This window comes from Equus caballus, chromosome 24, assembly GCF_041296265.1.
Source record: "Equus caballus isolate H_3958 breed thoroughbred chromosome 24, TB-T2T, whole genome shotgun sequence".
Classification (NCBI taxonomy): Eukaryota; Metazoa; Chordata; class Mammalia; order Perissodactyla; family Equidae; genus Equus; species Equus caballus.
Window position 1 is genome coordinate 48,598,496 of NC_091707.1, and position 27,168 is coordinate 48,625,663.

Sequence of the window (27,168 nt, forward strand, 5' to 3'; positions counted from 1 at the left end):
CTCCCATTGGTAGGACAAGAGTTTTCATGTCCTTGCTTCTGCTGTGTTTTTTTGTTTGTTTGCTTTTTGATATCATTTCAAATTTACAAAAAGATTGCAAGAATAGTACAAAGAACCCCCCCTTTACTGAGATTTACCAAGAACTAACATTACCCGGTTCCTCCTCCTCCCCACCCCCTCTCCCTCCTCCCCATGGATCCTCCTGGAGCCCTGTCCCCAGATCAGCCTCTTGGCCAGGGTTTTGAAACAGCACAGTGTCTGATCTGAGCGACGACACCTCATCCGTCCTTCCACACTCAGGAGGACGAACGTGATTCCTGTTTGGGTTTGACGTTTCCTGCGGGATCTGACTCTCTGCCAACCCAGGTTCTGTTTTCCGAGAGGCCACCTGCTGAGTGTCAGCGGCCCCCAAGGTCGCTATTGATCAATGGTTCCTGGCATCTGAGGCGGCTCCGTGTCCATGTCCGGGAGAAGGGAATGTGCGCAATGGAAAGGCCCCCAGGGCGCGCTGCAGGGGCTGGACCCCGGCCAACCTGGGCTTCACCTGCCTAACCTGGCCAAGCCCCTTGATGCAGCTGAGCCTGTTTCCTCTTCTGGAAAGAAGGCAAAAACTGAGTCTCATAGACTCTGAGACACTCACGGGGGGACAGCTGCCAATGCCACCGTGACACCCTGTTATCTTATCGCTTATAATTGTTATTTTGTACGTAGATTTTATTAAATCGGTTATCACTCTTTTGTGCAGTCATAAAAAGGAAATTAGAAGGAAAAGAAACTTCAATATTCATGGTCTGATTCTTCTGAATCACATATTTTTTTCCTTCTTTCATATCTTAATTTTTTCTAATGAGGGAAAATTTAAACACATAAAAGCTAGCGAAAGTTGGATAACGAATCCTCAGGTAACTGTCATCACCTCGGTCTCACCCACATCCGCCTCCCACACAGCCGCCCGGATTAGTATAGAAGCGACTTCGTGCATCACATAACTTCCTCCGTAAACATGCCAGTTTGTGTCTGCAAAAGATAAGGTCTCCTTGTTTTTTGACGTCATCCTAATGTCATGTCACACCTAAAAAGTAACTGTGATTTCTTAATACCCTGAACATATTCAGTCAATGTTCAACGTCCTTATTTTTCTGTAGTTGGTTTCTTCAACTCAGGAGCCAATGAGGCTGATGTCTTCCACTTTGGTTGATACGTCTGTTATCCTTTCCTCATTTTTTCACCCTTGCAATTTATTTGTGAAAGAAACTGGGTCATTTGTCCTGTAGAGATTTTGCATTTTGGATTTTTCTGGTGGCAATTTTATAGTCTCACTTAGCGTTCCTCTGTCCCCTGTATTTCTTGCAAACTGGTAGGTGGAGTTGTTCTGACAGTCGAAAGAGAGCATGTAGCCAAGGTACCTCTCTCAGGCAATGTGAATTTCCCTCAAAGAGGGTTTGGAAAGTTAGAAATGACCGGAGAGACTGGGACAATAGGGTTGGGGTCAACAGCCCCAACTCTGTTCCTGACCGGCTGGGTAGGTGGTTCGGGTGGGACACATGCCTCGCTGGGCCTCAGCAGAGGAGCTGGACTTGTGGTCTCACTGCTCGTCCCCCAGGGCACTGACTTTCTAGAATCAGTGAGGGAACAAGGCCTCTAGAGGGGCATCTCTGGTCGGCGGTGATGCGCTTGGCTCTGGCTTCTCCAATCCCAGAGCTGAAGGCAGCTGGTTCGCCTGGTGCAAGGAGACCCCAGCTCCCTGTGCAGCCACTGTTAGAGCCTTGAACAGGGCACCCAGGAGTGGAGGCTGGGAGGCCAGCCCGGTGTGCAGGTTTCCCAGTGGCGTTGAGATCCACGCGCATCCTGGTCACATCTCCTGGGACAGGAGATGCCCCCCGTGCATGCCCCCCGTGCATGCGGGCTCCATTCTTAAGTGGCCCCAGAGATGGCAGCAGTGGGTCTCCTCATGCACAAGTCACAGCTCCTAGAAATAGTGGTAAAGGTTTCTTCTCTCCTCTTTTCTCCTTCCTTCTCTTCCTTTCTTCTCTCTCCCAACTCCTCTGTTCTCAATTCAGTCATTTTTCAGTGCACTAGGGGGAGCTGCTATTTAACAAAACTTGCAGGGACCCTTCAGCCAGGGGAAGAGCCGCCCTCAGTCTTCCAGCTTGTAGAGACGAAGCGGGTTACAGTAGAGTTGCCTAAAGCAGCCCCCCAACCCCCAATGGAATTGGCTTTATCACCCACAAGACTCAGGTGAGGCGGTGGGAGGTCTGGGATCAAGTCCTGCTCCACCAGCACGGCGGCGGAAGAGCTTTCCCTCCTCTGGCCTCCAGTGGTGAGGCACATGGTCCTGCATCCTGATCCTGCCACTTACCTGCTGTGTAAACTTGACCAAGTTGCCTGACCTCTCTGAGCTCACCTCCTGAGTGAAATAAGGCAGATAGTCCAGAGTCCCAGGATTCAATAAGATCATGCTCTTAGCACAGAGCCCAGTGCATGGTGAACACTCCATAGTGTTGTTATTTATAAGATAAGGTTGCCCGGGGTAACTGCTTTCCCTCTCAGGTCTCAGAGTTATAAGAAGGAATCTTGATCACATAAGTTGGTAAACATGGATACATTTAAACAAATGTTCACTGTAGGAAACGACTTGTGAATGTGTTAGTTACGTGGCAGAAAGGACTTTGCAGATACAATTAAGCTAAAGATCTTGAGGTGGGGCGATTATCTGGGGCTATCAGGATGGGCCCAATGTAATCACGAGGGACCTTAGGAGAAAAAGAGGAAGGCCAGAGAGCCAGAGAGAGAAAAGACGACGTGAAAACGCAAGTCAGAATGATACGGCCACGAGCCAAGGAATTTGGGCAGCTGCTTGAAGCTGGAAAAGGCGAGAAAACAGATGTTTCTTCTGCAGGAACCAGCCCTGCTGACCCCTTGATTTTAGCCCCACGAGGCTCTTTAGGACTTCCGGCCTCCGGAACTGTAGGATGATAGATTGCTGTTGATTTGGGCTGCTAAGTTTGTGGCAGCTTGTTACAGCAGCCACAGGAAACTCATACAGACCTAAGGACGGACAGCAAGCACGAGGACGATGAAAAACATAGGCGAGATTTTCTTCTCTGATGACGAGGGAGTTGCCCTGAATTTCCTACATCCAGCTTCCTTTTTTCTGAAGGAGAAACTTCTACTTTGTATAAGACGTTATTTTTCAGGTCTTTGTTAATTCATAAGCTGAATACTTGATACAGTTATAGAGATCAGCTCATTTTAAAAAGTGTATAAATTCCTTGTGATTCTTTGTCCCTTGACAATTTGAAAGAATTCATCCATAAACGTATGTGAGATGGAAGGCTTTTTGTTTTGTAATAACTTTGCTGGTTTCTTTCTTGGCCGTTGACTCGCTCAGGTTTCCTGTTTCTCGAGTGGAAAGTGGGGCTTGGAGTCCTGAATTTGGGCACAGGTTTCGCCACTTACTGGCTGTGTCTGTTCATTCGTTCATTCATTCATCCCATAACTGCCGGTCAACACCACTAGAGCCAAGCACTGTGCTGAGCACTGGAGATCCGTGGTGGACAAGATGGACAGGGTCCCCACCCTCAATACCCTCACCTTCTCCAAGAGGAGAGACACCACAAACAGGCCAAGAAACAGGAAAAGGAAACACAAGTGGTTGTTTGTAAGAAAGAGACAAATGAGAGGCTGAGACTATGAGTAGGGGGAGAGGCTCTCTGGGCGGGCAGTTGAGGACGGCCTCTGGGGCAGACGTGGTGCCCAGATGCCCTCAGATCCCTCAGCCGGCTCAGTGGCCCATTCCCCACCCCCCACCCCGCTCTGCGTCTTAGGGCTCACACCTGCTGTCCTCCGAAAACTGCCGTCGGGCCATGGGAGCAGAAGTGCCTGGGGTTTGGGTCCCTCCCTGGGGGCACTCATGGCCACCGACTGACTGGTGCAGGAGTGTGAAAACCCAGACCCTTGCCTGGAGTGAAGGAAAACTCCAAGCCGTAATCTACTCTCCAGGACTCCCCGGGGGTCAGGCTGAGATCACACACTTGCTTGGCATCTGCTCTTCCCCTGTCCTGCTTCCCGAGTCCCTTCAGTCTCCCCTCCCCACTCCTCGCCAGGGTTTGCTTTCAGTGAATCTGACCTAAGACAACCCCCAAAGCCAAGACCTAAAGTGTGAGAAGTAGCCAGTCATGGAAGAGCCTGAGAGAGTCAGGGTGAGGTGCTGGTTTGGGAAAGAGACAACAGCATGTACAAAGGCCCTGAGGTAGGGAAAGCCTAGCTAAATTTGAGGCTTGAAAGTGCATATTTTGTTTGGGGAATGCTGAGTGGGTCCCTTGGGTGGGAGGGAAGTCAGGGCAGGGCTGAAGGGTGAGGACTTTGAATGATGCACCAATGTCCTTAGATTTTATCCTGTGGGCATTGGGAGCCATGGAAGGATTCTGAGCAAAGAAGAGGCAGGACGAGGGCTGTGTGCTGCACTGTGAACCTGGGAGCTGAGTTCTAGAGTAAATCTGACAGCAAGGCAGCCCTGGCACCTCCCTGGTCCTGGTCACTTCACCCTGTAGGCTCCTAGGAAGGGTCCCACAGATGTGGTGGGTGAGGGGAGCCACTGGGATTTTCAGCAGGGGAGAGAATTAGCCAGATCTGCTCTTTAGAAAGGCTCCTCAGGCAGTAACGCAACAGAAACATAGAGGACATCAAGATTGGGGACGGAGAGATCATAGGGGCAGGGCGGGGGTGGCAATGATCCTGGCATGAAGTTATGTGGGCTTGAACTTGGTGCCCATGGGGTAGGGAGGAAATTGCCAAGAGAGATTAAGAGATAAAATGGAAAAGACTCAGGAGGCTGAGTAGTATAATGGAAAAAAATTCAATTACAAGAGTAATACGTGAAGATGTAGTTATAAGAAATGATGCCCATGCACAGGAAACAAAGACTTGGGAAGAAGACATTCTTGGATTTGAACTCAGGTGAGCAAGTTCCCCTCCCTGAGCGGCAGGTGCAGCATCTGTGAGCTGAAGGTGCCTATGCCCATGGTATTGCTGGGAGGAATAGATGCGAAACGCAGAATTCATCACGTTTTCCCCTCTCTCATCTCTTCAGGATGAAAGGGCTGACCCAGAAAGACATTCCCCAAGCTGTCTTTCAGCTCTGTTGTTCTGTAGTTTTTATCCTCCTACAAACCAGGAGCTGAGAGCACCAAGCCCTGTGTTTGAAGAAGAGTGCTTTCCAGGTAAGCGGGGCAGGATTGCAGTCAGAGGCGTTAAGTGGTTTCCAAATGGCTGCAGCATGATTAAATTCACCACTTAACCCAATTGCTTTCTATTGCGTTGATCAGATGCTATTGCAGGGAGATAAAGGGGCTTAATGGGAAAAGCTTGGCTGGGCTGTGTGACGAATGAATTAACTTCCCTCCCACTGTGCAGCCTCTTGCCTGCTGGCACCCAGCCCCCACTGCCTGTTCCCTGGGTGGAGGTCACCATGAGGATGGCAGCATGGTGTCCTCATTGTGTGAAGTCCTGACTCTGGCACTTCCCCTTTAGTATTTTCTCCCCACAGCTGACAATGGTTGGGCTAGTCTCTGGGAAAAGAGACAGCATGGTGGGGTAAGAAGAATATCACTCAAAGCTTGGGGTCTGGGGCCAGCTCCCCCACTTACTAGTGTGGGACATCCAGCAAGTTACTTATTCATACCCAGAGCTCCAGGTCCTAAGCACTTACGTGAGCCGAGAGCCTTGCTGGGTGCTTTCCCACACTCTCTCTTTACACTTCCCCTTCCTCAAGGCTGGCAGCAGCTCCAAGACGGTAGATGTCTTGTTGATTTCTGTGTCCCCAGCTCCAAGCCCAGGGCCTGGTGCACAGCAAACCCTCAGAAAACGATCTGTGTAAAATGATGGCTGCATGGAAGGATGAACAGTTGGGAAAATGGTTGGATGGATAGATGGATGAATGAAGGAATGGAGGATAAACAGATGAGTGAAAGGATGGATGGACTAACAGATGGAAAGAACAAAGGATGAATAGAGAATGAAAGGACGCGTGGATAATGGATAGAGGGATGAATGATGATTGGTTGAAAGGATAGGTGGGTGGAAGGAAGAATGAAAGGATGGATAGATGGACAGAAGGAAGGATAAATGGAGGGAAAGATGAATGATGGTTGGAAGGATGGATGGATAGAAGGAAGAATAAGAAGATGGATGAATGGATCGGTAGATGATGGAAGGATGGATGATGCTTGGATGGATGGATGGATGGATGGATGGATGGATGGATGGATGAAGGGAAGGATATGTGGACTGAAAGACAGATGGACCTTGCGGATGTTCCTCATAGGGAGATACTGGTCTGAGAGGTCAGCCCAAGTTTCTTTGTCCAAATCCATCCAGTATGACCCGGGAGTCCTAAACTTATGTCTCTCTCATCCCCGCCTGTAAAATAACGGGTTAGATTAGCTGATTTCTGAGGTCTTCGTTTCATTTCCTGCCCCGTGGCACATTAATTCTTAAGAATAGAGGGGAAATGACAATAATCAACATTTCATACAGTTTTACAGTTGGAAAGAACATTCACTCACAAACACTATTTCATATGAGCCTCAAACAACCCGTGAGAGCCCAGAGCAGCCATGTTATTATCCTCCCCATTTCACAGATAGGGGCACTGAGGCTCAGAATGGTAGCACATGGTGCTTAGAATGCTTGCTCTGGAGTCAGGCTGCCTTGGTTTACACCACGGTGTGATGAGTGACCACTGATGGGTCGCTAACCTCTGTGCTTCTGCTTCCTCATCCAAAAAAAGGGGGGGCATGGCAATACTCGCCATATGGGGATACGTGAGGAATAATAAGGTCATTCACTCCATTCATGTTTAGAAGAAGACTACCGCATGCGGTGCCCTCCTCTAGGCACCGAAGATGCGGCAGGGAACAAAAACTCCAAACCCCTCCCCTCATGGAGCTAAGATTCTAAAGGGGGGAGACAACAGTATAGAAACGGACAAACCAGCAAGTGAGTTATAAAGTGTGGCGGCTGTGTAAGTGTCATGGAGAACAGTGACACTGAGAAGGAGGAACAGAGTGCTGCCAGTGGGGCTGGAAATGCAATTTTAAGGGTGAGCAGGGAAGGCCTCACTAAGAAGGTGACATTTGAGTCCAGATCTAGGTAGGTGAAGGAAAGAGCCAGGAGGGTGTCTGGGAGCCTTGCAGTCCAGGCAGAAGGAACCAGGAGTGCAAATTCCGTGGTCTGGAGTGGATCTGACATGTTTGGGGAGCAGCACGGAGACAGCAGGGGAAGACTAGTGGGGAAGAGGTCAGAGAAGTAGTGGGCGGGGCACAGATCACACTGGGCCTTGAGGGCCATTGCAAGGACCTCAGCTTTGACCCTGAGTGAGATAAGAAGCGGTTGGAAGGTTTTGCTCAGAGAAGTGACGTGATCTGAGTTAAGTTTTAAAAGGATCACTTTGCGTTGAGAATAAAGAGGAGGGTACTAAAGACAATGGCGGGGTGAATGGTTAGAAGGCACATGCTAGGGGTGCTTGAGTCAGAGGGGAAGCTGGGGAGATGGTGAGAAGTGGCTGGATTCTGAATACGCTTTGAAGGCAAAGCCAAGGGACACTGACATGCTGGATGAGGGTGAGAGAGCGAGAGAAAGAAGTCAAGGTTGACTCTAAGATCTCTGGCCTGAGTGCCTGGAAGGATGGGGTGGTCATTCCTCAGATGGGGAAGGTTGTGAGAGGATCACATTTTGGGGGGAGGGTAAGGAGTTTGCATAAAACTGATGAGATCATCTAGGGAGATGTACTAGATAGAGAAGGGGTCCAAGGTCTAAGGCTGGGGAGAGGAGGAGCAGCAGACAGTGGAGTAAGAGGAAAACCAGGAGCGGAAAGTTCTCTGGAAGCCAAGAGAAGAACGTGTTTCAAAGAAAGGGGGCATCTCAAATGTTGTGAAAGTCAGGTAAGATGATGACTGAGAACTGACCACTGGATTTAGCAACGTGGAGGTCATTGGTGACCGTGTCCAACACAGTTTTGGTGGAGCAGTGAAAGCCTGATTGGAGGGGGTACAGGAAAGCATGAGTGGAGAGGAAATGGAGACAGATGTAGTGGACAACTCTTGAGGAGCTTTGCTATGAAGGGAAGGAGGAGGTGTAGGATTGAGGGAGTTTTTGTTTTGTTTTTAGGATGGGAGAGATGACACATTTGTATATTGAAGGAAGTAATGCAATCTATCATCCAACCATCCATCTATTCACCTACCCATCCATCCATTCACCGACCCACCTGCCCACTCATTCGTCCATCCATCCATTCAATCATCCATCCATTCACCCACCCACCCGTCCACTCATCCATCCAACCATCCAACCATCTACCCATGCATCCACCCACCCACTCACCCACCCACCAGCGCTTTCTGAGTGTCTCTGTGTGCCAGCCTTGAGCTGGGAGTTGAGACTGATAAGCCATCTACCTTCAGTTGCTCACAAGCTGTGAATGGCACACAGACAAGTCAGTATCAGTAATGCTGGAGTGTGACAAGTGCTGTGACCGGGAATGTACGAAGGATTATGGGAGCCAAAAATATGGAATGTGTGGAGAATTTAGGAGGGCTTCAGTGTGCAGGTTGATCTTTGAGCCAGGTCTTAAAGGCAAAATAGGAGTTTGTCCTGTAGACAAGGGAGGTGTGGCATGGTAGAGAGCGAGGACGAAGATGCATGGAAGGGGGGAGGGCTTGGACTGGAGCCAGGCTTAACGGGCTTTGCTTCCTTCTTTGCAGACATGAGGAAGCCCCTGAAGGATCTTGGGCAAGAGAGTGACGTGATCAATCATAGCTTTTAGAAGAGGGGCGGCCTGGAGGGATGGGCTCTGCTGTGGAGAGGAGGGCATGCTCCATGTGCAGGAGGTGGTTGAAGCCACGAGAGTGAATGAGACCACCCAGGAGGGGACAGGGTGTGAAGCGAAGAGGGAGCCTGAGGGGACAGCAGCCTGGAGAGGGTGAGGAAGAGGAGTGGTAAAGGAGGGGGGCTTCTCTGTGACCCCCAACCCTGGTGCAGCTGGCCTCAGCCTGATGTCCATGCCCTCCCTCTCCCTTCCTCTCAGTGGGCTGCCTCAATCTCCCCAATTGCTGGAACCTGGAAGGCACCTCACCCAGCCCCACCCCCTCCTCAGCATCCAGCTTCGGCCTGGACGCCCCCGGAGACCAGAAGGGGGAGCCCACTAGTTGGGAAGGCCCTCGTTGCCCTGGGGAAGGGGTCGGTCTCCTTTCTCCTCCTGTTCTGCTGCCCGGCCCAGCCTGGCCCTTACCGACCACGTAGTCTCAATGCCCATTGGCCCCTTGAGGACCCCTCGGCCCCAGAGTTGGAATTCTCCATTTGAAAAAAGAAATGACATTATCGGTTTTGCAAATTGAAAAAATAACACACGCTTGTTTTATTTTTTAAATCAGATGATCCAGAAAGACAGAAAGAAAGTTAAAATTACCTACGACCCCATTTCCCGGAGAAAGACATGGTTAATATTTTGCTGTGTATTCCAGTGTGTTTTCATCGATGGGCACACGTGTTCGCCTACACACACTTTTTGTGAAATAAAAACTGGAACACACCATACACACTGTTCTGAGAGCTGCTTGTTGTTTCTCGCTTACGTTATGAAAGTGTTTCTCTGTCGGCACACATAGATCTCAGGCTTGGTTATTTATTAGCTGAGGAATATTCTGTGGTGAGAAAGGGCCTTAATTTAATCACACCCCTCTGACAAACATTTAGGTTCCACCGCTCCAAAAAACTTTTCCTATTATGAATAATGCTCTGTGTACATCCTTGCTCATAAATCTTTGAACAATAAAATTGGACTGTTTAAACATAGGGGTTAATATGGCCCCTGGCTCACGTCATGAAGGAAATTGATTTTTATTTTCAAAGTCAGTGGTGATTAAATGAACAATGGTTGCCAGGCAACCTGTGAGCGGGGATTGGGAGTGGAGGCTGAGCAAACAGCAGGCTTCACCCCCCAGCCCAGGAACCCGGAGCCTCTCAGGCCCTGTGTCTAGGCAATGAGCGCCTTCCTACTCCGGACCCCCAGCCCCGGCCACGACCCGCACCCAGCCGAGCCGCCTGGCTTCCTCCAGCCCAGCCTCCTGCCCTGAGAAATGGAAGCCAAGGACACAGCTGTTCCAGGCACCCTTCCCAAAGCGACTCCGGTCGGTCAGCCGACTGAGAAGGTCCCACGTGCCAGGTTGGATGGGGAGGGGCTGCAGAGATGCACGTGGTGGCCCATGTCCTGGTCGGAGGTGACTCTCACACTCTCTTAAGGGAGAGGCTTAGGAATTTGGGGGTGTTATTCCCGTCGAGTCTGTAGTGGACACCAATGGTTTTCAACGTATTTATTTTTTCTTTTTCTGCCTCAGGTTACCTGATGGGTAGGATCCTCTCCCAGCGTAATAGGGCGTGAAAAGGGCAAGACTGTGGGGCGTGGGGGTGGGGGGATGATCAGAATCTCTGAGGGGGCAACTGGAGTTTGATAAACGTCCCTCCCCATGCCCCAGAGCCTGGGAATCTGGTAGAGCTTCCTACGGGACAGGGCATGGCTTCCACCAGGAGGAGCCACTGAAGGATTTTGAGCAGGGGAGGAACAGAGAACAATCTATAATGTAGCACCTCTCCCGCCCCGAAGTGGGAAGGTTGCTGGGGGACGCTGAGGGAAGCGTCAAGGACCCCCTGCAGCCCCGGGGGGCAGTGAGGAGAGGGAAGGAAGCGGGTCAACAGAACCGAGTTCCGATCCTGCCTCAGTTCCTCCTCCCTCCTCTGTAGGAATCAGACTCCCGCCCTTCCTCTCACGGATGTAAGCTTACCAACATCGGTACGAGGCCGCCTTCGGGGTCAGGTGTGTGCTGCGACTTTGACACAGGTTTTCTCACTCAACGCAACAGTCAGGCACTAGGGTTATCGCCACTTTACAGATGTGAAACTGAGGATCAGCACGTCGGTTGTCTTGGCCAACGAAAACCAGTACTCCGTGATTGGAGCCCGTCTGTCCATGGCCCGTGCTCCCTCCTACACCACTTTCTTGAAATGAGATTTTTAAAACAGCCCTGGTTCCTGCTCATTTCCTGTTAGGAGCAGCTTTGCGTTAGAAAGAGTAGCTTTGGCCCGTGTCCCACCACAAGGGACCCCAATCCTGCCCCTCTGGTCTAACACCTGTCGTCGCTCCTGACACCCGTGTCAGAGAGGAAAACCAAAGAACCCACCGCAGTTACGGTAATACCCCAAGACGGCCATCACCATGCCTTCCGCACTCAGCAGGGAGAGAGAGGCAGTGAGTTCATTGCCATGGTGTTGAGCTAGGGCTGAGGCTGTTCTCCTCTGGGTCCGCTGGCCCCGTAGCTCTGCGGGAGGGTTGGGGCAGCAACCCACCAGGTGGAAGAGATGGTGCTACTTCCCTTCTGGACGAGACTGACGCACGCAGAGCGGGGCAGGGCAAGCCTTCCTCTCCAGGATGGCAGTGGGGCTGGGAGGGTGCCCTCGTCACAGCCACCAGGTGGCCCTGTTCTGTGCCCCTTAAGATGGCCCCCACTAAGCCTCGACTCCCGGTATTCACACCCCTGTGTAGTCCTCCCTACAATGAACGGGGCTGACCTATGTGAACAGCAGGATATAGCAAAAGTGGCAGGCGATGACTTCTGAGGCCAGGTCATAACGGGATCATTCTCTCTGGGGGAAGTCAGCTGCCATGTCACGAGGACACTCCAGCAGCCCCAGGGAGAAGCCCACGGAGCAAGGAACTGAGGCCTCCTGCCAACAGCCAGCACCAATTTTTCATTCGTGTGAGTGAGCCAGCATGGATGCAGATGCTCCAGCCTCCGTCAAGCCTTCAGATGAGCCTGCTGCTCAGGTTGGTGTTTGCTGCCATCTCACAGAAGACCCTGAGCCAGAGCCACCCAGCAAAGCCTCTGCAGGATTCCTACCCCTCAGAAACTGTGGGATGGTAAACTTTATTGTTGTTGTAAGCCATTGCATTTTGAGGTAATACGTTACACAGTAATAGATAACTAATATTAACAGAATACACCCAGGGAAACTGGTGCAGACTCAGGGCTGTGAGTGCCTGGGTGATTCTGGAAAAATCTTTAAAACCAAGTTTTCACATCAGGACTCAAGAATGGCATCCCAGAGACGTCAGCCTTGGGGTGTGTATTAGCGAGAATTCTTTCCCACAGAAGACAGAAACTTAACCCATGAACTTAAGCAAATTAAAAAAAAGTGAGGAAGGTCTTATCCCATAATTAGACCACGTGACTAGGAAGGCTAGGGAGGCGTCAGCTGTGGGCCTGGTGGGATCTGGGTTTACATAGTTCCAGGCTCCCAGAAGTGCAAGGGCATGAGTCACGGCGGTGAGCTGGGAAGAGGGGCTGAGGGCCCGTGGGACCCGGGTCTCCAGCATCCTCGGACTCCAAAGAGGAAAGAATCTTGGTATCAGAGACACATCTGCAGGGTCAGGAGAACAGCGGGCTCCAACACACCTGTGGGCTTGTCCTCCACCTGTCCCTTATGTCTCAGTGTCCTCATGCTTCCCATCCTCCACCCTCCACTGGCCTCGCTCCACCCCTTCCCCCGTAGCATCAGTATCTCTCGAGTGCTCGTCCAGCACTGGACATCTGGACATCTCCACCTGGCCCTTACCCTCGCCAGCTCTGCCCTCCTTTACCCCAAGCCTTCTGGATTGCAGCAAGGTGCAGTGCCATCCATTTGACCACCTGAGTCTGAACCCTGGCTTCACCCCCACCCCTCCCTCACCCTCCATCCCCAGCCGCCACTACCCACTCACAAGGCCCTAGATCCATCCACAACTTTCCATTCTAAGGCTTCCACCCTGCTCCGTGCCATCCCCCTACTTCCTCCCCACCCCATCGCAGTAGCCATCTCCCAACTGGTCTCTCTCCCTGTCTTCCCACCCCCGCCTCTCCCCCACCCCCGCCACCCACCAGTCTGCCACCTCCTCCTCCTACCTCCATCCCTGGGCTGGGGCTGTGCGCTCCATCTGAAATTGCATTTCCCACTCTCACCTGCCAGCTGAACTCTCCTTTATTCTTCAGATTTCTGTTCAGGTGTCACCTCCTCCAAGAAGTCCTCTTGAACACTCCAGAGCTAATCACTCCGTCCTCGATGCTGTTGCTGAACCTTCCACGCACCCGTTTGTAGAGTGGTTATAAACATGGTCCTGAATCAAAAATGGGCTCCCAGACCTGCCACTCACCACAGGTAGGATCTTGGCAAAGCAGCACCTCACTGTCCACATCTGTAAAATGCAGACGATTCCTACCTCAGCACTAGTGGGAGGGTCAAATGAGACTGAGTCTGTGGACGCCGTGAATTCCATCCTGACTCGGGATCCATCTCATAGACGGGCCCCTGGAGACCAGGCTGTATGGGGAGCGAGGCCGGCACTGAGCAGAGGGGCTTGGGGAGGGAACTGCCATACGTGGAGCACCTGCCTGTGCCAGGCGCTGGGCTAGACTCTGTATCTCTATGACTTAACCTAATCTTTGCAACAAGAGCTGAGCATCCTCAGCCACCTTTTCACACATTTAGAAAGTGAAGCTCAGGAAGTTCATGGCTTGCCTAGTGTCACACCGGGGATGGAGGCGGGATCTAAACCCCTTGTCTGTTGAACTCCAAAGGCTTCCAGCTCTGGCACTGAGTCTATGCAGACCCAGCTGGGAGGTCCTGGGCTCAGGAGAGTTCTCCAGTCCTCAGGAGGGGAGCAAAGCAAGGGTTAGTCAGCCTGGCCCATGGTGGACTATCCCCGCCTTTGTGTTGGGTGATAGACTTCTAGTAATACAACCCAAGAAGACCATGGCTTTGCGGTTTCCTCTTCCCAGTTGTGGAATCAGTTCAATCTCGCTTACCTCCGGGTCAAAACAGGACACCTTCCCCCACCCTGAGCCCACCCTGCACATCATACCTTGAAATTAACTTGCAATTGCTGTGAGCTCTGATTCACCCCCAACCTCCAACTGGCGCCAGCATAAGGATTGCATGAGCCAACAGCTCATGGCTCATGGTGTTGGATGAAGGGTGTGGAGTGGGGTGAGGGTGCTGTTCCCTTTCTGGGGGTAATTTCCTTTTGTTGCTCAGCTCAGCTCAGCAGCCACCCGCCTCCACCCTCCCTGGCTAATTAGTCGCCTGATTTCCATCAGCCTGATTAAGTCCATTTGAGCCACCACCCCACCCTGAGCAGCAGGAAGTTGATTCCAGTTAAGAGAGGAAGCGGCTGACTTAGGGAAGTGGAGGGGGTACAGGGCAAGGGGGGGAGGGATGAACGGAACTGTTGGCGGGGGGAAGCAGAGAGAAATCAATGGGCTCCCTGGAATTTTCATCCCTTGGAAGCCACGCAGCACAAGTTTTATCACTCGATAAACATTTAGTGAGCACCTACTGTGTACCACCTCTGTTCTCGACACGGCAGCGAACAAGACAGCCGAGGTCCCCGCCTGTCCTCCTGGGGCTCTAGATAAACACGTTCTAGATAAACAAGGAGAAAACACTGCTATGATGGAAAATAACATCTGACCTCCCTCCTGTTAGAGTCTCGCGGAGTTTTGGAGCCAGCTCTCGTGCCCCCTCTGCTCGTCTCTTGCAGACAAAAGCCCCACGCTTCCCTCATCCCCTCCTCACATGGCACACCCTTTATTATCGCATGTCACCTGCTTAGCATAGCACTGGCCCAGCTCTCGACTGTTTGGTATTATTCTTTCACAGCAAAGGAAACTGAGTCACTCAGTGAGAGGGCGATGGAGGTGGGGTTAGAGACCAGGTCTCCAGACCCCGGGTCCCATGCTCTTCACACTGAACGTGGCGACGTGGTGAGGCTGACAGCCAAGGTGAAGCTCTGTGTTTGGTGGACCCATCAAGAGCCACATGGGTATTTATCCAAAGAACTTGAAATCAACAATCAAAGAGACTCATGCACCCCCATGTTCATTGTAGCATTGCTCACAATAGCCAAGATGTAGATGCAGTGCAAGTGCCCATCGACTGACGATTGGATAAAGAAGATGTGGTCCATACATACAATGGAATACTACTCAGCCATAAAAAAGACAAAATCGTCCCATTCACAACAACGTGGATGGACCTGGAGGGTGTGATGTTAAGTGAAATAAGTCAGACAAACGCCATATGATTTCACTCGTATGTAGAAGATAAACTAACACATGGACAAAGAGAACAAATTAGTGGTTACCAGAGGGGAAGGGAGGGGGTGGGAGTTGGGGGGGTGGGCAGAAGGGTACAGGGGCACATTTGTATGGTGACTGATAAAAACAAGACTATTGGTGGTGAGCACAAAGCAGTCTATACAGAAACTGATAAATAATAATGTACACCTGAAATTACACAATGTTATAAATCAATATGACCTCAGTAAAAAAAGAAAAAGAGCCACATGGGCACCTGGTGGCTCATGCACTCTGGACACACAGGCCACTGCCACAGAAGGTGTCCTCTTTGTATGGTTCACACCAGAGAGCTGAGCATTCGCAGGATGGCTGAGAGTCAGGGCGGAGGGCCCTGGAACGTCACATTTGGACAGGGCTGGGTGGGAACAGATGAATTCAGGTGTCTGCAGGTACAATGTCCTTGTCGTGAAGTCACAGATCATGCAGGCCGGTGTTCCTGAAACTGCTATCACTGGATCCTCTAACGTGAAAACCCCCGGATGCAAAACAGCTGCAGGAGGAGGAGTCCTGTTTGCAGGAGGAGGACGGGGAGCCCTGCCACCCTCTGCCATCCCCAGCCCATGACTTCTGTGGGACCAGGGGCTCTGCAGAGTACAGAACCACCAATCGCATCTGCCCTCTTCTTTGTATAAATGGGTAAACTGAGGCCAGGTGGGGGGCTAGGGACAGGACCTTTAAGGAGCTCGCCTGAGATTGGCCAGCTGGAATAGAATGGAAGTGGCCGCCCCTCTGGTCGCACTGCCTTGCTTCCAAGCACAGGGAAATGAGTAGCGGCCTCTATCAGGGACAAGAGTTACCTGGACTGAGAGGAAATGCCTGGTTCCAGGCCCATCTGCCCCCTTGGTTGTTGGTTTGTGCATCAGTCAGGATGAGCTGGGTCATGCTGCAGTAACAAGTAAGACCCCTTCAATCTCAAAATGACACATTTGTTTCTCACTCACAGAAAGACATCCATTGCCAGTCCAGCAACTCCAGGGTCACCGTCACCTGCAGGGCAACTCAGCAATCAAACTGCTTCAAGCTTCTGACACTTCTTTCCCAACACATGGCATTGGGGTTGGCGAGGGGAGGAAGGGAACAGGGGGTACCTGGCTCTGAACTGCTTCCACCCAGAAGTGAGATGCGTCACTTCTGCTCATATTTCCTTGGCCAAAGAAAGCCGCACAGTCACACTTAATTCAAGAGGTGGGGCTGGCATCAATGGGGGTTGACAGTGTATGTCCAGAAATTGTTGGGGAGTCCTAAAAATGCCAACCACACGCCAGCTGCAGCAGCCTAGTGGTTAAGTTCAGCACGCTCCACTTCAGCAGCCCAGGTCTGGTTCCCTGGCGCGGGCTTACACCGCTCTGTTAGTGGCCACGCTGTGCTGGAGGCCCACGTACTAAAAAATAGAGGAAGATTGGCATGGATGTCATCTCAGGGCAAATCTTTCTCAGAAAAAAAAAGCCAACCAAAGTTTCCAGATCAGCAAAGTCATATCCACCATTCCTGCTCTCGTTCATGGATTCAAGCCACTAACTTTTATCATGTGAGGTGCCAACAAAACAGTGATGTAGGATGGGAGCTCAGATCTCCTGACTCTGAAGCTGGGCTTCACCCTCCTCCTACTCACGCTCCCCACCGGCCTGGCTCACACAGTGGTCTTAGCTTCGCTTCCCCCTAAAGCAGAGCCTGAGACAAGGATTTGGGTTCAGGGAGTTTACTTGGGAGGTGAGCCCAGGAGGTGACAGTGAGGGTGTGAGGGAGTGAGACAGGACAGAAGAGAATGCCAGCCATGTGGGCATCAGGGAGCCGGTCACTGGTGTGGGCACTGGGGCTCGATCTGGCCAGGGACCCTCTGAGGAACCATGTCAAATGCACCTCAGAACAGTCCTGAGTGTTGGGGGCTGGGACGTGTACTGGCAACCACTATTCCCCACTGACGGAGGGAAGGTTGCTCCTGGAGAAGTCAACCCTCCCCTTCCCGATGCTGACGGAGAAGCCAGGCCTGTCACGACACCATATGGAAACCCAATCCAAACAGCCCTGCGTTGGCCGACAATTGGGACGAGTGCGTCTCAGCCAGCTGCCGAGCCGTTTTCTTCTAACCTCCTTTCTGGATCTGGAAGGAGGTGACTCCTCCGCATGAAAACAACGGAAGGAAAACAGCAGCATCGTGGCGCCAACTGAATCAAGTGCGGGAACAGGACGGCGGGCAGCCACAGGTGCCTGGGAGGGTAGCTTCTTGTTGGCTCAGGCGCAGCCTGTCCAGAAGTCAGGGACATGCGAATGGGACACACAAGGATGCAGAAACAGGCCTCTGAGGTCTCCTCCTATGCTCAGCGTGTCCAGGACTCCTGGGAGACAGAGGACACCACCCTTGTGTTTGAGCCTCTGGCCTCTCTGAGAATCTTCCAGAGCAAGAAGTGGCATGGTGCAGGTGGAAGAGTCCTAGCCTTCGAAGCAGATGCCCTGGGTTCAAGTCTCGACACCACCGCTAATTTCACATCCACCCAGGCTGATGTAAAGATCAGAGTATTGTGTGCGAAGCGCCCACGGACCTCCCCCCGCCAACGCTAGACTCAGTCCTGGCATACAGACTCCCCACCATACCTGCAATCAGAGAGAAGTTCCAGGTTTTGCCTCTCAGAGCATCGGACCCCAGACTTGGAGCAGGCCCCTCTGAGCCCCTCTGAGTCCCAAGCTCCTCTGATCCCACGTTTCTGGAACAAACTCAAAGGCAGTTCTCCCTGTGGGGACCCCCACAGGAGACCTCTCCCCTCGTGCTATGACTCCAGGAGCAGGTGAGGGGGCAGGAGAAAGCAGGCTGGCAGGCAACCACATGACCCCGCCTGGTTCCGGGAAAAGCACGGAAGACTCATAGGGTATCGGAAGGAGCCAGGGTGACGGTCAGGGCCAGAGGGCACGAGGGGTTGCGTGCTAAGTGAGGACTCTGTCCTTGGGGTGGTCTTGGTTTCCCATCAAGGTGATCTCCAGGGCGCCTTCGGAGTCTGTGGTCTTACAGTGGAAAAGTCTGGGAGGAAGCAAGGGCTGGAGAGTCAGGACGGCTTCCTGGGGGAGCTGACGCCCAGGTTGGACAGGTGAGGAAGAGAAGGGCTCCCGTCCCGGGGCTCTCGTGAAACTGACAAATGGATATAGCCCGCCTGTATTTCACAGTGAGGACCCTCCGCCTCTGTCCCCAAACTTCCACTACCCCTGGATGAGAAGGGGCCTTTCGTGGCACCCCGTCCTGCTCAAACCCCATGATATTCTCGTCTGACTTGGCACCTGCCCTCCCGTGATCACGGATGAGGGAGAGGTGTTCTGGATGGCGGGAGGAGGCCAGAGGGGGACAGGAGTCATGTCCACCTGCAGTGTTTCGCAGAGACCTCCTCCTGTTCTGGAGCCATTGGGGGTCCCACACACCTCGCTTCTGAGCATTTAGTCCAGCCAGGCCTGTCTTCAAGCTGGCCTGCGGGCTCTGGGCCTGGCCAGTGCTTATTTTCCCAGGGCCTTATATAAGAAGCACCAGGATGTGAAAGATTGATGCTAGAATCAGGGACCAGAAGCAGAAGACGTGGCCTGCCCTGGGCAAGGAGCTTAACTCTCAGATCTGGTTGTCTTTGGATCACCCAGAAATCTGATGATGACCTATCTGCCAAGTGCCATTTTCAGTAGGCAAAATCCTCATCCTTTCTCTGCCTCAGTTTCCTCATCCTGTACAGGGAACAATAAACAATACCTTCCTCAAGCCTGTTGTGGACCAAAGGAATGAATACGTGTGAAGTGCTTAGAACAGTGCCTGGCACAAAACACATTCTCTGTGAATGTTGGTGGTCTTTTGGTGGTTGTTACGATGATGATTATTATTAACTCATTCATTCAAGTCAGAGCCTTAGAGGTATATGGTTAGTGTTGAATGAATGAATGAAATAAATGCAAGTGGGTAAAAGGTTGGAAGCAGATGACATCAAAGATTGAGATGGACACTTGATTTGCCCCTGATCTCGTCTAATTAGTTATTGTGATGTGGTACCCATGGAGACTGCTGGAGAGAGAGGCCCAGAACAGACGGTCTTCCTCTAAACTGAGAACACCTGGGGCTTCTGCACTTTGCAGCCGCAAAGGCGGCAGGTTCCTCACCCATCCTGTTCACCTCTCTCCTTACCAGACCGTGAATGCTTCCAGGGCCAGCTCATGACTTACAGACCCTCAGAAACCAGTGACTACATGGTTGCTGGGACACAGCTGTGCTCATGCATATTTGCTGAATGAATGAACGAACGAATGAACAAATGAATGTTGTCTGAGTGGCTCAGAAAATGGCAGGACTGAGTCTTCAATAAAGGACCTCAGGGCCTTCCCCTGGGAGGGGCTGGGAAAGGGTGGGGTTAATTATTACCTCTTGAATTAGCTTAGATCAGATGTTAGGATGATTGACACGATCACCAAAATAGGATTAGGCCCTGCTCAAGTTCAATTGCAAAGCGGCGAAGAGCTTGGGCTTGGGGTCCATCCAATCTGGGAGGAAGGATTGGCTCAGCCACTCCCTGGCTTCGTAACGCGGGTAAGTTATTTAGTTTCTCTGGAACTCAGTTTCAGCGTCTATAAACTGGGCCTGATGCTATTTGCTTCTCAGGGATGTTGTGTAGATGAAATGGTCCAATGTTTGGAAAGCCATTCGCCCTCTGGGGAGGGAGCCACCCCATCTTCACGGTAGATGCCATGAAGCAGGAATAGCAGGAGCCCTCTCCTCTTTCAAGGATCCGGAACCACTAATGGCATAAGTGATGAGAGTTCTTTGTAAACTGGAGAGTGCTGTGCACATATGCAGGATCATGAGGACGGCTTGAGTAGCAGAGAGAACTTGAACCTGGATCCCTGCCAGGGCAATCCTCCCAGCCAAGGGGGACAGAACTCAGAAAGAGAAAGACCCCAGGAACCCAGTAGGGAACTTCACCCACAAGGCCGTGGACTTGGGAGTCAGACCGCCTGGGTTCAAGGCCTGCGTCTGCCTCTCTCTACTTCCCGTGACCTTGGCCAGGTACTTAATGTCACGTGGCCTCAATGTCCTTGTTGGTGAAGTGGTGTGACAGTAAATATTTCACAGGGTTGTTGTGGGGATTAAAGGGGATTACAGCCTGTGAAGTGCTCAGGCCAGTTCCGGGTACACAGTAAGCACTCAGTAAACGCGGCTGTCCCCATGGCTGCGCCTCACCCTCCCACCCACTCTCAAGGGGCAGCAAGTCCTCCTTCCTCAGCGTGTCCCGTCTTTGTTTTGCACAGGACGAGGAGAAAATAAACCAGGACAGCCAGGGGAGGGGAGGCAGGGTGATGGAGCTACGGGGTAGGCCATTACCCCATGGGGCAGGGCCCCCGTTTCCCATCATTACCCCTCTTTCCCAGGTGGGGTCACTGAGGCCCAGCTGGCACCAGGTTCCACACCCAGTTCTGTCCATGCACAAAGCTGGTGCTCATTCAGCTCATTCAAGATCCCTCTCCAGCTCTGACTCCAAACACTGTGTGGGTCCCCGGGACTGCGGGAGAGCACGTGGACAGAAAACCAGGGGGTGCTTGCCGAAGCCTGGCACCCCCATTCCCACCCCCACCCCTGATTCCTACCATCCCCCATCCCTTCCACCCTCTAACTATGACCTCTTGCCCCAGGGCAGTCTCCTGGGCTGGGTCGCCCTGTCCGCCTCTCCAGGATGCTGGGGCAGGAATCACCAGCTCGGCCTGTGTCCTCCTCTGCCACAGATAATAGCGTCATTAGGTAATTGCATTGGTCTCTTATCTCATCTCACTCTTTATTACTTCCCTGGGGAGATGCGGTAACCATGGCCCCTCTCTGCAAATTAAGCCAGTCTCCTGGCTGCAAGTGCAAGCAAGGGACCACTCTCAGGGGAGGAGGGTGGTGTGGAGGGAGATTACATCTTCAGGTGGCAGGGACACCCTGTCCCTCAGCTCAGGACATGCTGACAGGCCGTGGATGACTCCTGGAAGCACAGCCAGTACCCTGCAGAAAAAGCACTGGGTCCAGAGGAGGAAGCAGGGACCCCGCCATGGGCTCTGCCCTAAGCTTCTTGTGTGACCTCAGGCCAAGCACTTAACCTCTCTGGGTCCTGAGTTCTTCATGGGTCAGATGAGGACGATAACTCTTTTCCCCTTGACAATCAAGCCAGCTTGGGACTGGGAGGCGTCTACGGCTTCATGAATTCTGCATGTTTCTGCATTTTTGTGGCAGCTCTTTTTAAAGGAATAGCTTTATTGACGTACATTTGTACATATTTAAAATGCCCAGTTTGGTAAGTTTGGACATAGGTAAGGCCCCTTGAAGCCACCACCACAATCAAGATAGCGAACATATCCATCACCTCCCAATATTTTCCTCTTGGCCTTTTGTGATCCCTCCTTCCCCTCCCCACCTCCACACCCCCAGGCAACAACTGATCTGCTTTCTGTCACTATAGATTCATTTGCATGTCCTAGAATTTTATATAAATAGAATTATACAACATGTACTCTTTTTGTCTGGCTTCTATTTTGAGATTCATCCATCTTGTTGTGGATATCAATAGTTCATTTCTTTTTATTGCTAAGTTGTAGCCCATTATATGCTACAACTTTTTAATCCATTTATCTCTTGATAGATATTTGGGTTGTTTCCAGTTCTGGGCTATTATAAATAAAGCTTCTGTGAATATCCACGTACGAGTGTTGAATGCTTTCATTTCTCTTGGGTAAATATCTAGGAGAGGGATGGCTGGGTCATATGGTGGGCATATGTTTAATTTTGAAAGAAATGACAAATTGTTTCCCAAAGTAACTGTACCATTTCACAAGCCCACCAGCAGTGTACAAGGTCAAGTTCCTCCACATCCTCACAACGCTGGGTACAATCAGCCTTTAATTGTAGACGTTCTAACAGGCATGTGGCGTATCTCGTTGCACAGTGAGCTCTGCTCAGAGAAGTGCCTGAGTTCAGGGCTGTCCAGAGCCAGGGTGTCCTTCTTAGGAGGTGAGGCAGGGCTTGGAGACCCCCCGAGTTCTCTGAGTGCACCTTTCATTCTTCCCTTCTGCCATCAGAGAGGCTGTGGGGCACGCAAGTTGACTTCTCATGGACCTTCCCAGCCGTGTGATTCTGGGACAAATGCGCTTGAGACTCAGCTCTCACCTTTGGCAAAAATTCTCTGGCCTCTCAGTATCATGGTCCTGTGTCCACTTTGGCATTTATTTTTTATCGACGTCCAATGCCTCAGGAATAAGACTCTCACTGAGATTCCAGGATGAGTGGTTGAGTGGTCCGGGGAGGTCCACCATCTAACCACCAGCTCGAACCCCCTGTTCTGGATCTGGGAGCCAAGAGGACTGGGGGCGAGGGGGCTGTGGCTTCTTTAGAGCACCCTCATTGGGTATGACAGCAGCTGAAGGCCTCTGGGGCCCTCTAAGCTGAGAAGTTCCCTGGTTCTGATGCCAGGTCAGTAGGCTTTTTGTCTCTAAAACCACCTGTCCAGGCACAGATCTTCTCTGGAAGAGCTGGAATGCACGGAATAAAATTCATTGTTTGTATTTGGGACCAAATGCTTCTTAGCATGTGACTTCCACCAGAGGAAACTGAGATATTGTTAAATTTACCTCAATATAAGAGCAGACAGAGCACGTGAACTTAACCACTCGGCCACGGAGCTGGCCCCAGAATGGGTGTCTTGAACGTCCTCCTCAGATAGCGGTGGGTATCATAGGCAGGGCCCTCACATTATTCTCAGCAATCAGAAGTGAGGCCACCCACAGGAAGCTGTTTTTTGAGTTTCAGGGGAAAATGTCCTAGATTTTCTTATTTATTTTAAAGATATTGGGAGACAGAGCCAGTGACTCAGGAGCCACCATTTTGGCAAAGAAAGGGATCCCTCATATAATCAAACCCCAATTCCCAACCCCTAATCGCTTTAACAATCTTTAAAGGAAAAATTGAGGTCCAGATAGGTGAATTGACCTACCCTGTCAATTGAGGTAGAGCTGGGACAATGTCTCTGAAATGATGCACAAAAGTGGGAGTGCACTAGGTCCCACGAAAAAGGAAGATCCTTAATCAGAAAGATATCATTATGAGGGACTTGATGGAGTAGACACATGACTCTCCTACCCTCCAACTTCTCAGAGGTGAAAAATATCTAACTACTGGGATTAAGATAAAACTCCATGAAAAAAACCTAACTACATCGATTGAAAAATAAAGACAGGGTTCTAATTATTCTGCAATGATTTAAAAAATTCAAAAGTTTAAACAAGCTTGAAAAAAAATCTAAGGTCTTAAAACCATGACTTCTGGGACCTGTTGAACAACAGTCACTAACCAGTATCCTGGGTTCCCCGGAGGGAGGTGATGGTTCAGGACCACGGACAGCGGCCCATGAAGCGGCAGGTCGTCTTGCTACGTCTGCGCCTCTGAGCATGGCGCTGCCTTCCATCCACAGCGCCCAGGAAACCGGACGTTTGTGGAGCATCATTTGAACTCACCTACCTCTACGTGAAGAAGCAGGGCGAGAACTATTCACAAGGTGACTCATGCAGCTATGGGGTCCAGGAAGCACCCGGGTCCCCCAAACATCTCCCCAACCCGTCTACCACCTTGTGAGAAATTCCACTGCCATCCTCACATTTGGGTTAAGCTATTTTCACCTCCGTGAAAAAACATAGGTCATGTTCCTGTGAGTGTAGGATTGGAGCTGATTTGAAGCAATGTCCTTCTCCTCAAAGGGCTTGAAATCTAGTTGAACAGATAGAATATTTGCATACAGCTTAATGCCCAGGCTAATATAGTATGTGATAATGGTCAAATCATGGTGCCGATTGTAAGAGCTAAGCGATCTCCATGGATAGTGAGATCCAGGTGGGTGGGTGGGCCCGGCCCAAAAGACTTCCTGAGGAGGAAGGCATTGAGTGGAGTTGATCTGAGCCTCAAAGTTTGGGGAAGACAAGCAAGCAAGAAGACACAACGTTCTCGGCAAGGGGACACATGAAACAGGTACAGAGGCAGGAGTGTGCATGACACAGACATATGACACAGGGGAGGTGGGCAAGTGTCCGGACGGTAATCAGACTGGTGTGGCTGAAGCAGAGTCAGTAGGGGGCGGGGGAAGAATCATCAGAGACCAGGCCAAAAACATGCGGGGACCATCCTGAGTGTGTGAAGTCCTCACTCTCCCAGAAGGTAAAACCGTAGGAGACTCTCATATGCATTTCTTAGTTCGTTTTCCCCCTAATACCTTGTCACCTCCTCGTGCTTGGTGCCCTGTCACCCCGCTTGCATGGAACCCCCATATGGCAGAGTGAATGCCTGAGACAGCCCAACACATGGCACCTCCTATTAGGGCTGAAGGTGACGGGGCAGAGCTTTGACCCCAGAGATGAAGCACTGATCTCGGAGTCAGACGGAGCAGGAAGAGAAGTCTTCTTGGGATGCTGGGTGAAGCCGAGGACACCAGGTCTGCCCCTGGACTGACTTAGGTCTCCATTGGGAGGAAGGTCCGTGATCAAACCCCACAGGGTCCAGGATTCTCTGCCAGCTCCTGCGGGGTGAGGAGGCCTGAGGATAAACGGGTAACCCAGACTGCTCCGTCTCTAAGCTGGGGGCCGAGGGTAGTGTGAGAGAACAGCCTTTCTTTTTTTATTTTTTAAAGATTTTATTTTTCCTTTTTCTCCCCAAAGCCCCCCAGTACATAGCTGTGTATTTTTAGTTGTAGGTCCTTTTCATTGTGGCATGTGGGACGCTGCCTCAACATGGCTTGATGAGCAGTGCCATGTGCGTGCCCAGGATCCGAACCGGCGAAACCCTGGGCCGCTGAAGCGGAGCACACGAACTTAACCACTCAGCACGGGGCCAGCCTGAGAACAGCCTGTTCTTTAGGGGAGATGGCTGCTCAGCTAATTGGCTCTGAACAATCACTTGGTGGGAGATAAGAGGCTCACGTCCGCCTCCCAGGCCCCGGCCATGCAGGAGCTCCCCACGCACCCCTCCAGGCAGAGCTCCTAAAGACCCCTCTACTTGTGCCCCTGACCCCCAGCTGGGCCGGCTGGGGAGGGCAGGGCCTGAGGACGGGGGGGATCAGCTCACCCCCTGCCCTCTGTGGAGAGGAGAATCGGCAGCCCTCAGGTCTCCAGCCCCACCCCCACGAGATCACTTTCCCAGGGCTCAACCTTGCAGGGCACTAGATGCAGCTGTGGGAAGCTCCATTGCCCTGAACACGAGAGACACTCAGTCACCCGGAGGAAAAGCACACCCCAAAGTTACTATAACAACAGGTAGGTGCTGGCGTTGGCTCGGTGCTCACGCTGGGCTGGGCCCTGTGTGAAAACAGCTGGCCCACTGTACACTGTCACCCTGTGAGCCCTCACAGGGGCCCTGGGAGGGAGGCACTACCAGCAACATTCCCACCTTACAGAAGAGAAAACCAAGGCTCTCCAGAAGTTGAGCTGCCCAGCCCTGCAAATGCAGAAGCTTGAAGGATGTGGCTCATTTAGTCAATCAACTACAAAATGGAGCCACACAAAGCAAGTGCTCCATCAGAGGACAGAGCCTGAGGGAGAGAGGGGAGGGGGAGGGGTATGATAGCTACCTGAGACACGAGAGGGACAGTCACATGTGCTGAGCACCCAGGAACTGTCCTGGGGCTTCCCCTCCTGTTCTCAGCACCCCTGAGCCAGCCCAGACATAGTGGGCACGGATAAATGGTGACCGAATTCTCTCAGTTAAATTCATGGAAATCACACACGGAATTATTTGGGCCATTTTGTAGAATAGGAGGCAGAGGCTCAGAAAGGTTAAGTGACTTTCACAAAGTCACACAGCAGTACTAGGCAGAGCCTGGATTGAAACCCAGGTCTCCTTGACTCCAAAGTACAGCTCTTTCCACCATCCTAAGCCGCTTCTGCCAGCTGGTGAGGGGCTCTGGGGACAAGGTTCACCCTGAGGTCACCTGAAGACTCTTCCCTGGGAGGCCCTAGAAGTCAACCTCTTTGGGGCCTGTGGAGTTGAGAGGTTGGGGTCTGGCAGGGGCTCCTCTCTCCCTCAGAGTCCCGGCTACCTGGCCCCATGCTAGAAGCCCCACTGCGTGGCTTTGACCCCGTTCTTAGGGCAGGAGTGCCGCCCCCTCCCTCCCTGCCGCGTGCCTCGGCCGAGCGGTCAGACCAGCGCCTCACCTCTCCGCCCCGAACCTCACCGTCACCACTGTCTCTCCCCAAGCCCGCTAGTCTCCAGTGTCCTGGTCCACCTGGCACGACTGGGGTTTGCACCTTGCTAACCAATTCTTCCACGGCACAATCTCTCTGGAGCCTCGACAGACCAACCTCCCAGGGGATGCTCCCCTTGGAGGCGGAAGTTTCTGACTGAGAAGCTTCTCCCTACAGGACATCCTGCTCGGGAGTGAGGCGCCACTGGGGTCCTCTGTGGGGACACAGCCACAGGAAGGGGGAGAGGAACCGAGGCACGGGGCAGACCTCCTTCACCTCCATTTGGCCCAGGCCTGGTCCTTCTTTCCAAGCTGCTGTGCCTCGTGCCCTGAGCCTGCTACCCTCGGTGCCCGCGGCACCTCCCCCCACACCCCCACCATTCTCCTGGGCGTGGACCCCCCGAAGCCCTCGTCCACCCATTGAGGCCTGTAAACTACTTTATTAGATTAAAACAAACATCTGCCAAAGAAGAAAAGCAAAACCCTAATTGGAGGCCCCCGGAGATGTTTGCGGAGACAGATGGGGGAGGAGCTAATGAACTCGCCTTCTCGGGCGTCTGTGCCAACCTCGCCGATAAAACGACATTGCCCGGCAACGGGGCTTTGCCACCTGGAGGCCTGATAAGGCGCTTGGAGGAGCTGTGTGTTTGGAAAATATGATTTTGTAAGCAGGGCGAAGGGTGTGTTGACTCTGCTGTCCAACACCCTGGGCTTCCCCGTCAGATAAACAGCTG

At 52.0% G+C, this 27,168-nt stretch overlaps 2 long non-coding RNA genes across 4 annotated transcripts; both read left to right on the top strand.

Moving 5' to 3' along the window:
* The first annotated feature begins 5,086 nt into the window (after positions 1 to 5,086).
* LOC138920629 (uncharacterized) lies at positions 5,087 to 9,597 on the top strand. Its single transcript, XR_011432118.1, has 3 exons — positions 5,087 to 5,222; positions 8,766 to 8,983; positions 9,435 to 9,597. It is a non-coding gene; the product is annotated as an uncharacterized lncRNA (long non-coding RNA).
* Positions 9,598 to 9,953: 356 nt separating this feature from the next.
* LOC111770387 (uncharacterized) lies at positions 9,954 to 13,313 on the top strand. 3 transcript variants are annotated; one of them, XR_011432115.1, is made up of 4 exons: positions 9,954 to 10,225; positions 10,801 to 10,873; positions 11,711 to 11,881; positions 13,083 to 13,313. It is a non-coding gene; the product is annotated as an uncharacterized lncRNA (long non-coding RNA). The 3 variants fall into 3 exon arrangements; XR_011432117.1 differs by having other exon boundaries at positions 11,715 to 11,881; XR_011432116.1 differs by having other exon boundaries at positions 10,019 to 10,280; positions 13,083 to 13,219.
* Positions 13,314 to 27,168: the final 13,855 nt, after the last annotated feature.